Source organism: Strigops habroptila, chromosome 1, assembly GCF_004027225.2.
Source record: "Strigops habroptila isolate Jane chromosome 1, bStrHab1.2.pri, whole genome shotgun sequence".
NCBI lineage: Eukaryota > Metazoa > Chordata > Aves > Psittaciformes > Psittacidae > Strigops > Strigops habroptila.
Genome location: NC_044277.2, coordinates 133,483,347 through 133,498,306, shown reverse-complemented (window position 1 = coordinate 133,498,306; position 14,960 = coordinate 133,483,347). Strand labels below are relative to the sequence as shown.

General features: G+C 39.5%; 1 protein-coding gene across 2 annotated transcripts in view; it reads right to left on the bottom strand.

Annotated features, from left to right (window-relative positions):
• Positions 1-14,960, bottom strand: part of CHN2 (chimerin 2) — a 167,415-nt gene that overhangs the window by 147,061 nt on the left and 5,394 nt on the right. The window lies entirely within an intron of this gene.

Genomic DNA, 14,960 nt, shown 5'->3' with positions numbered 1-14,960 from the left:
TCCCAGTCAGACGAAAGCCTCTGGGATGGCGCCTCTACAGCTTCTGGGAACAGACCTCCCTAGCCGTTAACAGGAACAGATTTCAGTGTAAGCTTTTCCTTACTCAATTAACATAGAGCCACTCACCTTAAAAATAATATTAAAAATATTAATAAACTATAAACAAGCTGAAACCAAGCCAGGACTTTGGTACACACCCTGTACCTGTTCATGTCATGGGCAAACTGAAATCAAGTGTGACCAGCCAAGTCGAGGTGCTCCTCAGAGAGGGGTATTTCCAGGCTGTTCAGTCCCTGCATCTTACTCATGCAGCCGAACTATTCTTTTGCAAGGTCTAAAAATAAATTCGCTTTCAGATAAAGCTCAATGGCGTAAATTTCAAACACAGAGAAGAAGGTTCAGAAAGACAGCACAGAAAAATATTGTATTATCATAAAAAGAGCTGACGTTTGAAGTTTAAAGAAAAAAGCTCTTGGAGCACAATTCTTCTTGCCTGGAACAGGTCAGATGAAGATTAATGGCTGGGTAATGTGACAGCTTTTGAGTACATGTATATGTATATTGTCTCTATTAAATTCAAACAAACTGCATCATTTTGGTTTAAAGAAAGAATCACTGTTTCATCTTTCCTAAAATTCTTTGACCTTCTTTTATTACAATATTTAAAAATCACCGATCCTGCTCAGTTTTAATTCCCTTTGAGCAGCAGTGTCAGTGATGTCCTATGATGCAATCCAATTACCCTTATATTTTCTGACTCTCTAAAAAGCTTTTTCTTTAAAAACAATACCACAGCTGAGTGACAGGACTTTACTAAGCTTGTTTAGACCACATCAGTCCACACATCAGGCCCTTCATTAACACTTACTGACTCCTCAGCTGGATCTATCACAGTTGGCTGTGACATGGACGGGCAATTTTAGGGGAGTGCTCCAGCTTCTTCCAGGAATAAAGTTTGCCTACTTTGACTCTCAAAAAAATACATCTAATTGGTAAGTTGTCTTGCGAAATCATCTAGATCCAAATTCTAAACCACAATAGCTCAAAACTTGAGACCTCACTTCCCAGACTCCTTGGGTACAAAGGCAGCTTGGCTGGCCCCCAGGCAGTTACAGGTGGTAGAGATGGTGGCATTACAGCTGAAGGGACAGTTTCTACTAGTTCAGAGCCTGATAAAAACAAACAAAACCCAGCTTTGACTGCCTAGGTTCTACACTTAGAATTATTCTTCCTGTCAAGAATGATTATCTGCTCCCTATCTGCGATGAATAGACACACATGCTTACACATTCACACATAGTTTTTACAGTTTGGACATTTTTAATGGGTTTGTAACTGTAGGTAGTGTTGATACACATACTAGGAAATTTTGACAGGACTGATAAAACCTTCAAAATCTGATTTTTAAGTCACCCTGGAGGATACAGTAAATTTTACTAAACGGAAGCTAGCTAAATGAGGAAGCTAAGAGAGTTAAACCTTCCCAGGCAGTATGGTAAATAGAGATACCACACTGGGGGCTGAGAGCAAATACATGCCACATAGCAAAAAAGGATTTAAGAAAGTGGAAAAGGAAGTATAGCTGAACAGCAGGGTACAAGAGGTTATCAGAAGCAAGGAAACATCCTTCTGAAAGCTGGAGTCATGTCTAAATGAAGAAAGTAGAAAGACTCATGAGCTACTGCAGGTTAAATAAATAAATAACAAAACCCGAAACTAAAGCAAACTCAAACCACAATAAGGCAAGCCAAAAGACAGCCCGAGAAATGACTAGCAGCAGAAATGACTAGAAATGAGAAAACATAAGAATTAACAACCCCTTTTTCATGTACAGATGCAAAGCCTGCCAATCTGGCCTATAGATGATCAAGGGATAAAAGCAGCACTTACAGCAGAAAATAATCCAGTATTTTGAGCTCTGCATACAAAGAACCTAGAGGCGGGAGAAGCTGCCACATCAGTACATTTCCTTATGAGGGACTGCTTGGATCATCCATTTCAAACAGAGATTTCAGTGGACAAAGCTACAGAATGAACATCTGAACAACAACAATTTGTACAGATCAGATGATACTTACAAAAGTGTTTTTAAGGAACTCATAGATGAAACAGCAGCATGACTGACTTTTAAAACTGCCCCAGTATAAGAGGACTGCAAAACAGCTAACATCATGCCAGCTTTATAAAGAGCTCCAAGGGAAAGCCAAAAAATTTCAGATAGCCTGACATCTGCGCTGGGCAAATTAGTAGAAACTATTAAAAAGAACAGTACCAGCAGACACATGATAATGTTGTATTAGGAGAGTCAACACAGCTCTCATAAAAGCTGGAAAATACCATGAAGAAAAGCAGAATTAAGGAACAGAGAACAAAATGAGACCACCCTATTTCCAGTGCAATAAATATAAGATGCATCAACCCCTGATGACTGCTTTCATTTCTGGTCTATTTTTATAAGAATACATGAGGACAGGAAAAGAGTAATAGAAGATAATGTGGATGACCAAAGATATGTTTGCTATCCCATACAAACATTGGTCAAGCAGCCTGCAACTCTTTAGATTGGAAAAGAGTTGACTGTGACACTACGATGTATGGCTCTATGCTACTTAAGATTTCACACATGTATAAAAAATGAATTTTCACAATTTCTTCCAATAACAGAGGTCGAGTGTATGAAATGAAACTAGCTGATGACAAGTTTAAAAGCAAGCGAGAAAGGTATTTTTTTGCATAACACATTCAAACTCACATTCAAAATTTTACTCCATGCATTTGTTCTATTTTTACACTCTCTCCTCAGCAGGAGATTTGCTGGTGGCCACAGGTGGGAGGAAGACAAGAGGCTGCAGCTGAGCTTGTGACCAGCTCTGTACAGCTCTTCCTACGCTCAGGCTGCTGTTCTGGGAGTGTGCTTTAGTCAGCTGGCCAGCACAGGCAAGTATCTTGCAAAGTGACCAAGAACAGGGAAAATGTAATGGCCACAATCACCTTAAAAGCATATTGCTTGTCCCCCTTCATACTTTTTCAGCTCACCTACCTGCTACATTTATTCTACTATTTCCAAAGGCAGGGAAAGCAAGGACCAACATGAGCAAGATGTTATAAGAAAGTGATGCTAAGGGTGAGAGGTAGTCTCCTCCTACTTGTACCATTGTAAGGCTGATTTTTATTTTCCTCTTACTGGGCCTGTCCAAAGAAAAATTATCCCTGACAATATAAGCCCAACAGTAAATACTATAGATTTGGACATTTAGTGGCACATCTGTTTTGATTCCTATTTGCACTAATGGGAACTTTACACTGCTCTGATAGGTCAACTAGCTCTGGAATTTAAGTTCTCATAGAAAACTTAAAGCCAGATTCTCTGATGGTAGGACCTAGCTGAATTTCTCCAAGGTTTGGTTCCTTAGGATTACAGATTATAAGGACTGGTGTGTTTACTAGGCAGAAGGGTGGAGTTTTGGCTGGTTTGGAGGAGCAGTAAGAATGAGATGAAGACAGACTAGCCTAAAAGCTGGTTTGGCTTCAAGTAATAACCTCACTATACAACTCTCCTTCTCAGTATTTCAGAAAGCTGGTCCAGGCCTGAAGGCGAGTTTCTCATTCTTTCGTAAAGCTCCCTCAAATGAAAGCTGGCATCTCCCATTACATGGACTGCAGGCTCCAATAAATCATAGGCTACAGTAAACCGAGCTGTCGACCGAGTCTAACCCATAAGATCGTATTTCTTTAAGTTTGTCACAACCTGGCAGGTAATCAGAAAGAAAATGCCCTTGCTCATGCACTTACAGGAGGCTTAGATAGACAAAAAATCCTCAAGTCATTCCTGCTTGACATCACACAGTCAGACTCAGTATCTGCAAGCAAGAAAAACATATCCATGGTGGGAAAAAATCTGTTAAAATAAAATATGCAAATGCTTTCAGGCTTGCATGTCATTGATACTTTGGAAAGGTTTTGTGCGCCCACAATGCTTCTCCTTTCAAGGATGGCAGGGGACACATCCAAATTGTTACCTCAGCAGCTGCTATTCCAAATGGTGCTCAACAGTCCCAGAAATGAACAGCACCAACTTCAAGTACATAGCAGTGAATAAATCTGTTCTGAAATGTTTACTAGGGAACAGTCTGATCATCAAGGATGGGGAAAGTCAGTATAAGACTAAGTAACTGCCAGAACATAAATCCAGGATAAGACTGTACATATCATTGACATTACTTGCTGTTACTTAAGTGGTGTAATCATAAGTCTACCTAACCACAAGCCTAAGCGTAGCAAAGCTTTACATTTCTAGGAAGAGAGTATATATGAGAAAGGAGGAAAAAAAAACCCAAAAAGAAGTCTATCTAAATTTTACTGAGACAAAGCATGTCCTAGACTGATTTATAAACCAAAAATGTATAAGACAACTTTGAGACACACTACTGTGTAAAACAAAAATAAGGCAAACAATACTAAGGGGAAAAAAGAAAAAGTCCTATGTCCCTTATATGGGGCAAAGTTTCCAATGAGGTCCGGGGGGGCACCTCAATTCATTCTCTAATGAACTGAGAATGTTTCCTGAAAAATCTTTTATTTTTACTCCATGTCAGTTTTAATTTTAGTCCCTCGTAGTAGCTGAGTTGTTCCATTTTTCTGCCTAATTTCTTCCCATTTATTCAACAGACGCTGTGAAGATTAGTTAAGTATTTACAGATTTTTTTTTTAAATTGTGCTATTAAGCTCTTTATTATATATTATAGTATATCCCGTACTTTTGATGTTAACATACTTCTTACAAACCCTAGATAGTGATGGAGTTTCTTTCTATAAAACACATGCCTTTCAGATGAAATTGTGTACACTTATGTTTTCTAGGCGCTCTGGATGCTTTCAATCAATACGCTACTGCCAGGAGTCAATGTGTAGTTTTCTAAAGCTGCTTAAGAGGTGAAGCTGAAAGCCTTTTCCTGTAAAGGGAAAGTAAATTACACTCCTCAATTACACTTACAATCATTCTATATTGAGTTTTTTCCTCCTTAATTTTTGAAAAGTCTGTTTTGATAAGCTTATTATGCATATTGATAAGACAGATCAATTAGTTAAAAAAAAAAAAACACCTGAACCAGACTCCCCCTCATTTGCACCATTTAGGCTGCAGTACTTGCCAATAACTGTGAATAATATAAATTTTAAATTGCACTTTTCAGTGAATATATTTATTACTGTCATATCTGAGCAGGAGGCAGCAATTGCAGTACCAAGTGATGACATATACTCATCAAACCAAAAGAGATCAAAAGGTCTGAAACAAATATAAGACAGAAAAGGCTTTCATGAGCCAAAGCCCTCTACAGCAATTCTTTGAAGATAATGTGCCTCTTCCTTCTGAGTTAACAGAATTAAAGAAGAAACAGCTCTTAGGTGGTGGGAGGCAAATTCCTGCTATTTTTCTAAACATTCTCATTCCTGTTATTTTCTCTAAAATACACATTTTGATACATGTAATTAATAGTAGTGTGCCAATTCTTCATCATTTTGACTGTAGTTTACACCCACTCATGCTCTAGCATTCTTCAAGTTAAAAGATTTTTGGGGCCCAAGCTGCCAATTATTCTATATTTATAAGTTACCAACCTCCCTGTGGCCTTTCCACTCAATCTCTCTATAAATGTATGTCAGCAGAAATGAACAACAGTAATTATAATATCCTGTTCAACAACATTCAGCAAAGTAGACCTCCAGTCCTGACTGCACCTCTTACATGCATGAGATGAATGCTTCTAACTAATAACAACCTATTCTGTTAAGCAAAGTTTAGAAATGAATCATCTTTATCCTCACATTGGTTTACCCTTTTATAATTTAATCATCATGGGATCAGCTCCTCCTAAACACCATAAACTAAATAAAAGAAGGAAAAACCCTTGAAAATGGTGGGTTCAGGTTTAAGTTTCTGTCCTGGTTTCAGCTGGGATAGAGTTAATTTTCTTCCTAGTAGCTGGTACAGTGCTGTGTTTTGGATTTAGTGTGAGAATAATGTTGATAACACACCATTTGTAAAGTAGTTGTTGTGAAGTAGTGTTGTGAAGTAATGCTTACTCTAAATCAAGGACTTTTCCAGTCTCTCATGCTCTGCCAGTGAGGAGGGGCACAAGAAGCCGGGAGAGGGCAGAGCCAGGACACCTGACCTGGACTAGCCAAAGGGGTATTCCATACCACAGCACGTCATGCCCAGTGTGTAAACTGAGGGGAGTTGGCTGGGAGGGGCCAATCACTGCTCGGGTCGGGCTGGGTATTGGTCAATGGGCAGCGAGCAATTGTATTGTGCATCATTTGTGTTTCCTGAATTTTATTCCTCCTTCTCTCTTCTTTCCTATTATCATTATTGTTACTGTTATTATTTCTATTATTATTAGATTTCACTTCATTTCGATTATTAAACTGTTCTTATCTCAGCCCTTGGGTTTTATCTTCTTCTGATCCTCTCCTCATCCCACCTGGGGAGGGGGAAAAGTGAGTGAGCAGCTGTGTGGTACTTAGTTACTGGCTGGGGTTGAACCACGACAGTCCTTTTGGCACCCAATGTGGGGCATGAAGGGTTGAGACACAACAGTTTCTGATGTCAAGAATGCATTATGTCTCTGAAAAAAAGGGAGCAATGAGCTTTCAACAATACATCAAACAGAAAGGAAAAAAAGAAGAGAGGAGCTTAGCATCACTTGACAAATGAGTATAATTAATGCTATATTTCTACACCTTTCGAGTTAGTGATCTATATCACTATAAGTTAACTGAATAGCATTCAGGAATAGCTGTTCCAGAATAACTATTCTGTATTATTTCCATGTCTGAATATTTTTTTCATTATAGCTCCTTAAACTTTTCTAAATAATTTTCATGAGCAAACAAGCCCACATGTTACCTGTGAACATCTGCCAAATTTTGTATTTCTAGATTAAACCACAAAGTATATGTTGATTTCTTAAGTTGCCAGTACTGTTACATTAATCATTAAAAATAATACACTTAACTCTTTGGTTTTGCACTTGATTTTTCCAGGTTTATTTTTAAAATCAATGGTATAAGGCAATTTAATGGATTCCCGAGGAAATTTCTTGGGTTTTCTTTCTTTGAGCTTTTTGAATGAACTAATCCATCACTTCCGAAAGGAAATAAAACACCTGTTTACCAACGCACAATAGCACTACCCAGCAATGCTACCCAACAGCATGCCCAGATGTGTTATGTTCTCTTTGTGTTATGTTCACGATACTCTTTTGAATTGCAGGAGAAATCACTCAAACTGGAGTTGAGTAATATGGAAAGGCACCACAGTGGTCACTCCAGGCACTGTGTCAAGGGAAACACAGCTCTCGGAGCTCCATAAAACCCTGAAACCTCCTACTGTATCATGTGTGTCCCTAAAATGCTACTGCAGCATAAGGATACTTCTTCACTTTGACAGTCAACTATTAGTTCAATCAGAGCAAATACGGCTACTACCTAATTTTTCATAGACAGTGACTGATGTTTTCAGGTATGCCTTAGAGCTCCCCTGCTTGTGCACTCACTCAGAAACACCAGACAAACGCAAGATTCAATATTTCGTATCAGACCTTAGGCTTTTCTCTCCTGCATGCTTAGACATACTCATCTACTACCAAAATGACCAGAGGTTTAGCATTAAAAACCTATCAAATTCTCCGTCTATTAAATAACATAGTCTGATACTGCAACCTACTTTGTAAATAGAGTTCAGGATCCTGTATTCTTCCCATTATATAACCTGAATAAAAACATCTCTTTTTCTTGTCTACATAATTTTGTAAATTCTTACCAATCTGACATCTACTTACCTCCACCCTCCAGTTCATCTGTTTTATTTCTTGATGATTTACCTATTTAATGCTGTTTTTAGTGTCATAATGGAAGAGGAGAAAAAGCACGCCTGTCAATCACTATTTCCATAGCTTACATTGTCTCCCAGCCTCAAGCATTCACTCAGGAGCACTTAAGATTCATCCATGACAGCCAGTTCTATTTAAGTCATTATTTACCATTATTCTCTAAACTTAAGCAAAATTTCCAACATACACCAATATGCTAGACACAAATGAGCACGAGGAAGCTTAGAACTGAAATTTGTCTTTCCATTTTTAAGACATCAAAGGGTTCAATATTCTCTCAGTAAATAAGTTCATCAACATAAAGCCATCTAACTAAATGATTCAGATTGCAAAATAAAACAAATACAGAGCTATCACAGCATGATGCTAAAAGCTGTCCATCATCGTGGTTTGCCTGGCAGGAGATCAGGAGTTACGAAAAGTATGCTCTCTCCAGAAGCAGGCATTTATACAAATTAGGTATAATTTAAGACTTGTACATAATCCTTGGAAATTCACCAATCAAAATGTTATATATACATATATTCATATATATATGTATGAATGATGTAAATACACTGAATATTACATATGTTATATACCAGTACTTGGAGGAGGAGAGGTTTACTATGTAGCCTATCATAATTTGCCCCATCCTAACAGCAGATGCAGCTTTAATGGAAACTGAATAAAAACACTCAGACAAGCAACTGCCCAGTCCTGCAAGCTGCTGATTTACTACCTCAATGAGGTGGGAACAGAAGGTACCAAGCAGCTTGAAGGGTCAGACCTTAATACCTTGCACTCATAAGCGTGTTGCATTTAAAAAAAAAAAACCAAAATCTTTTGCAAATAATTAAATCAGCTTTATGACACTTCCGTGCACTACGCAAGTTTGATGGCAACATTCAGCTTTCTGTAAAGCCTAAATCTTGGAGCTTTGAGGAACCTTGTAAGAAAAACTGTGGTCTAGCTCTTAAAAGTTCATTAATTGCTAGCCTTAATATTGGAATAATAAAAAATGAACTGTGATCCAGCCGTAGCCAGATAATAAATCAAGCTGGGTCATATGTCCATAAAGCAAAGGAGAAGAAGCTTTTCAATCAAAGGACAAATGAGGATTTGAGACAAATCTATACGCTGTTCTATACAGCGCCCTATTAATAAGATTTTCCTATCAGGTCTCCTTGCAACATAGGTGTGGGTTTTGGTTTTGGTTTTAACCTGCAACACAGAATGTCAACACCCCATGTTTCAAACCCTCTTGTTTCAAATATTTCCTCTCTTTCAAGAGTTCTTAGCTACAGAAAGCAGTCACAGCGTGCTGCCTCAGCAGTAACTCTGCCAGCTATATACGTAAGTACAGCAACAACAGGTCAAATCGGTAGATTATCTCCCACAGTGACTATCAGTGGATACCTAAAGAAGTGTAAAAGGATACAGAAAGCATATAGCATATGTATTTCACCACCTTCCCAGCCTACATATGGCTCAGGGACTTCAGACAGAGGTGATAGCATTGTGTTTAACAGCAGTGGATGGATCTTCCTCCTCTGAAGTTATCTAAATGTGCTAACGGCCTGCATCAGCCACTAGCATCCCTAATTTTCCATGCCAACAAGATCCACGGTTTCTGTATGTCTCTGTCCTAGGAAGGAACTAACCCTGAACTCCTGGCCAGGATAGGGTATGGTTCACTATTAAACTACACATGCTCACACACAATAGAAATGCTTTGAAATGGGAGATACAAGGGCTGGCACTATCTGTGGGACCACAGCACTGTATAATATGCAGAAATAGTACAATGGTACATGCACACAAAGGTAGGGTTCCGCCATGCAAAAAAAAAAAAAAAAATACTACTGCCTTTAACAGCCACCATACAGATGCCTTGGAAAAGCTGGAAATGAAGGATCTGTCTGGGTCTCTCACGATCCCCTCATCCTCTCTTTCCTTTGGGGCACTCTGATCTAGTTTATTGGGGAATTAAGGCATAATCAGTGCAGCTTCATGCAGTAGAAAAATACTACAACAGATAATCCATGTCATGGCAAACAATGCTGAAAAAGCTGTTGGACTTTTTCTGCTTATGAACACACAACAGGCCCTCTGGCACATTGCATGGAGCAGAAGAACCACCTTCTCCCAGGAACTTCTGCCTGCCTTTGCAGCGGTTGTGCCGAGTATGCCTGTACATGATGTGTACTTGCATTTTTCTTCCTTGCCATAACACGAAGCCAAATATTTAACCAACTGATCTGTCAAGATAAGACAAATTTTTAGCAATTAAACATCTGCTCAACAACTGAACCTCATTTACAAACTGAGGTCCCCATCTCTTCTAACATTCAATTTTCTTCTTTGATGAAATAAAAAGCGTAACACCACAAATGCACTTCATACCATGTTGGGTTTTTTAAAAGCTACAAGCAATGTTTAAAACAGCTGTCATGGTTTAAGCCCAGCTGGTAACTCAGAACCACGCAGCCATTCACTCACCCCCACTTCTCCTTTCCCCCCACTCTGGGCAGGATGGGAAGGAGAATTGAAAGAATATAAACCCCACAGGTTGAGATAAGAACAGTCCAATAACTAAAGTATAATATAAAACTACTACTACCACCAATAATAATAATGACAAGAGAAATAACAGGAGGAGAGAATATAAAGCTAAGAGGGGAAAGGAAAAAAAGAACAATAAACACAAGTGATACACAGTGCAATTGCTCACCACCTGCCGACCGACACCCAGCCCGACCCGAGCAGCAGTCCATCCCTTCTGGGTGACTCCCCCCAGTTTATATACTGGGCATTACATGCTATGGTATGGAATACTCCTTTGGCTAGTTTGGGTCAGGTGTCCTGTCTCTGCTTCCTCCCGGCTTCCCATGCCCCTACTCACTGGCAGAGTATGAGGGACTGAAAAGTCCTTGATCAGGGTAAGCGCTACTGAGCAACAACTAAAACATCGGTGTGTTATCAGCGTTGTTCTCAGACTAAATCCAAAACACAGCACTGCTCCAGTTACTAGGAAGGAGAAAAAAATAACTGTTAGAGTCGAAATCAGGACAACTGCCAACAAGAAGGTGAGAAGGAAGGAGAGGAATAGCTACATGACAAGCTCGTGAGAAGTTGAGAAATGTGACTTGACACACAGGTCGCAGCAGGTGACACATGATTTACTGATGATAAGAAAGGGCCCACCTAGTACTTTCTACTCTGTCAGTAATAATACCATACTGGAGACACCTTGTCTCAAGGGAATGGGACTGCCTGATGAAGATATTCTCAGAACAGATGTCTTATTTACTGAACTAATTCTTTTGTGATGACCTTGATCAATATTATTGATCACTAACACCAGAAGCAAGGCGTGCGAAACTTGCACATTCTTCTGAATTTTAAAAACCCTTTAATCTCTCCTTACCTTACCAAACACATCAGCCTGTGCTGTCAAGTTTCAACCTATTCCTCAGCAAACTTTAAAGCATGTTTATGTTACAAGGACACTATTGCAACATCAGTTTCCTTCTACCAGGATACACTCACCCTCCAGCCCTGGGATTTGGATTATTGCTGAGTAAAACAGGGTGGTGAAACTATTCTTGCTGAATTGCTCATGATTCATAGTTGGTAATAACCACCTCCAAATGTAAAATTCAAATTTACATTCTCATAATCAAAGGTCAGAAAGAGACAGCAAGAATGGGTATTATTCATCGCAGTTAAAACTATACATACACTAGCAACTGCATATAATTCTTAGACAAACTGTGACTACACCTGTAAAGAATGCGATATATACAGAATTAAGGATTTATAGCTTCTTGTATAAATCCAGCTGCATTTCCCTACAACAAAAGCTTTTTCATGCAATATTAATGTGCCATTCCTTAACACACAGTTCTCCAAATATTTAGTCTCCTAAGTATCTCCTCTTTTTGTAGAAAAGAAGAGCAAGTGACAACAGACTGGTTCCCAGCATGGGAACACCTTCTGCCAGCGCTCAGTGTTGCAAGCGAGTCGAATCCATCCACTGTTGCTCTTTAGCCAAAGGTATGCATATAAACAAAGCAACTTAAAAAAAAAAGCCCAACACAACATTCTTTGTCTAAAACACCAGGTTTAAGACTTACCTATGTACCATAATAGCCAAATTATTATCATCTGAAACATGTAAAACACTATGAGCATGGGCTTACAAGAGGACTGTGTATAATAATCAGTAAATTAAAATATTTCTGCTTACAAATGCCCAGCATTTGGCATATCTAAGCCTCCTTAGAACCATCAGACAGAAGGCAAGAACTTGTCAATTGAACTGGTATCCAAAAAGGTCATCATCATGACAGCATGAAAGACTGTTTGTCTGATTCCCCACATATGTCTTTGAGACAAGCTGATCTGTAAGAATAAGAAGACACTTGCTTTACAGAGTACCAATATAAGCTAAATAGTGAAGCAGACTTGCATTGTACCACTTTCCAGGCTGTTTTATTCTCAGTAATCACAGCCTACACATTTAGTAACTAACTGTTGAACCAATCACTACATCAGAATGGGGTACTTTGGTGTTTTTCCCTTTTGAACTTTTATTATTTTTAATAAGAATGGCGAGTTCTTTATAATCACTAAGTACAAAAGACTTCAGCTTTAATTTAGACCAAGAACGCCCTGGCCAGCAGAAGCTTGGCATGAGGAACAGAAAAAGAACTCTTATTGCTCTTTTAAAAATCAAAAGTAGCACCTTATCAGCATAATGGCAGCACTATTTAAAGAGCTTTCATGTGCCATTTTCACACCACTATTTCTATTAAATCATTGAGAATAAACAGCTATTTTCATTTACTAATCTTTTTCCCCAATTAGAATCTCTCTGAATCTGTGTACAATAGTAATTTCCTTTCTTCTCACTTGCTTGCATCTTAATTAAAATCAGCCTGTGTTGACTTTCATTTTTACAATATATCTGCCTATTTAACGTCATAGCACCTTCATGACCCCTAGAGAGTCATGAGCCTTTAATATTTTATTTTGACTTTGTTAAGTTACTGGAACCACCAAAGATTTTTCTTTTTCCCTCAGTAAGCACTTTTTTATCCTTCTTGAAATACAGAGTGTGTGTGAAAACACATGAATGAGAACTATGCTGCCTTCGAACAACATAAACAACATATCTTTGTTCATTTAATTAAAAAAAAAAAACCCACAACACTTTGTTGTCTTTCAATTTATTACAGAAATCAGTTTTTTTAGCCATAAACTTCATTCTTATTTAAATGAGGATCACCGCTTAAATGATACTTAATGGCCTTTTCCCCTGAGCTTCAGGACAGAAAAACAGGTTTTGATTTTCAATTAAAAAGAAATAATCATCAATAACTGGTGATTTATTTAAACAAATTTATAGCAGCCTTCTGCACAGGTATCTGAGTTTACAAAAGCAGGAGAATGTGGGGAGAAGCAGTTATCTTTTATTAGAGAAGCAGACACAGCTGAAAAGTAAAAATACCCTGACAAAACACACAAACCCTTCTCCAGGCCTGTAGCAGAAATTGCCTAAGCATTTCAAATCTATCATCTGGTCTAATAACAGGTATTACTTGAAATGCACATATCACATGCAGAACCACCAGTTCAGATGGAAAGCAGAAAGGTGCAGAGCTATCCTTTCAGCCTAACACCTGCAAATTTATCTTTGGAGCTTGTAGAGTACACAAAATACTGGGTGCTGGCACATACATTTACATGTTTGCCTTAGGCCTTCATCCAAACTGTCCTAGTGTTACAACTCTCACAGCACAGAAGTTTTGGTGGAGCCCTGCTGGTGGAGAAAGCCTGATTTCACACTGCCATTTACCAGACTTTTATTCGCATTTATCTTCAGTGTCTACCCTCACCTGACAGACAGCCCAAGCTACTTAACCTATCCACCTGTTCGAAGGAGACTATCTGGCAGAAGACTTTCCAAGTAGAGCTCAAAGCCCTAAAAGAAACTGGGATTTACAGCCACTTCATGCTGGCTTTGGATGGCACAACTGCACAGAGGCAGAGATGTCTGATGCCTAGGAATACTGCTGCATGGAGCCCAGCTGGGAAGCATGCTGGATTTTTTTCATAGAATCACAGAATAAGCTAGGTCAGAAAACATGTTTAAGATCATCGAGTCCAACCTTTACCCCAGCACTGTGAAGACCACCACTAAACCATACTACTGAGGGCCTCATCTACACAGTTTTTTGAACACTTCCAGGGATGGTGATTCCACTACTTCCCTGGGCAGCCTGTTGCAATACCTGATCACCCTCTCTGTGAAGAAACGTTTCCTAATACCCAATTGAAACCTCTCCTGGTGCAGATTGAGGCCATTAGCTCTTGTCCCATCATTTGCTACTTGGGAGAAGAGACCAACAGCCATCTCACTACAACCTCCTTTCAAGTAGGTGTAGAGCATGGAATGGTCCCCCCTGAGCCTTCTCTTCTCCAGACTAAACAACCCCAGTTCGCTCAGCTGTTCCTCATCACACTTGCTCTCCAGACCCTTCACCAGCTTTGTTGCCCTTCTCTGGACCTGCTCCATCACCTTAATGTCTTTCTTGTAGTGAGGGGCCCAGAAATGAACACAGTAATTAAGGTGTGGCCTCACAAGTGCCAAGTACAGGGGGACAATCACTGCCCTGGTCCGGCTGGCTACACTACTGCTGATACAGGCCAGGATGCTGTTGGCCTTCTTGGCTGCCTGCACACAAGCTGGCTCATGTTCAGCTCCATCAATCAGCACCCCCAGGTCCTTTTCCACCAAGCAGCTTTCCAGCCACTCTGCCCTAAGCCTGGAGCATTGCATGGGGTTGTTGTGGCCCAAATGCAGGATCCGGCACTTTGCCTTGTTGAACCTCATACCACTGGCCACAGCCCATTGATCCAACCTGTCCAGATCCCTTTGCAAAGCCTCCCCATCCTTCAGCAAAGCTACACTCCCAGCCAACTTGGTGTCATCCACAAACCAAGGACGCACTCAATCCTCTCATCCAGATCATCAGTGAAGATAATAAACAACACTGGCTCTAACACTGAGCCGTGAGGGAC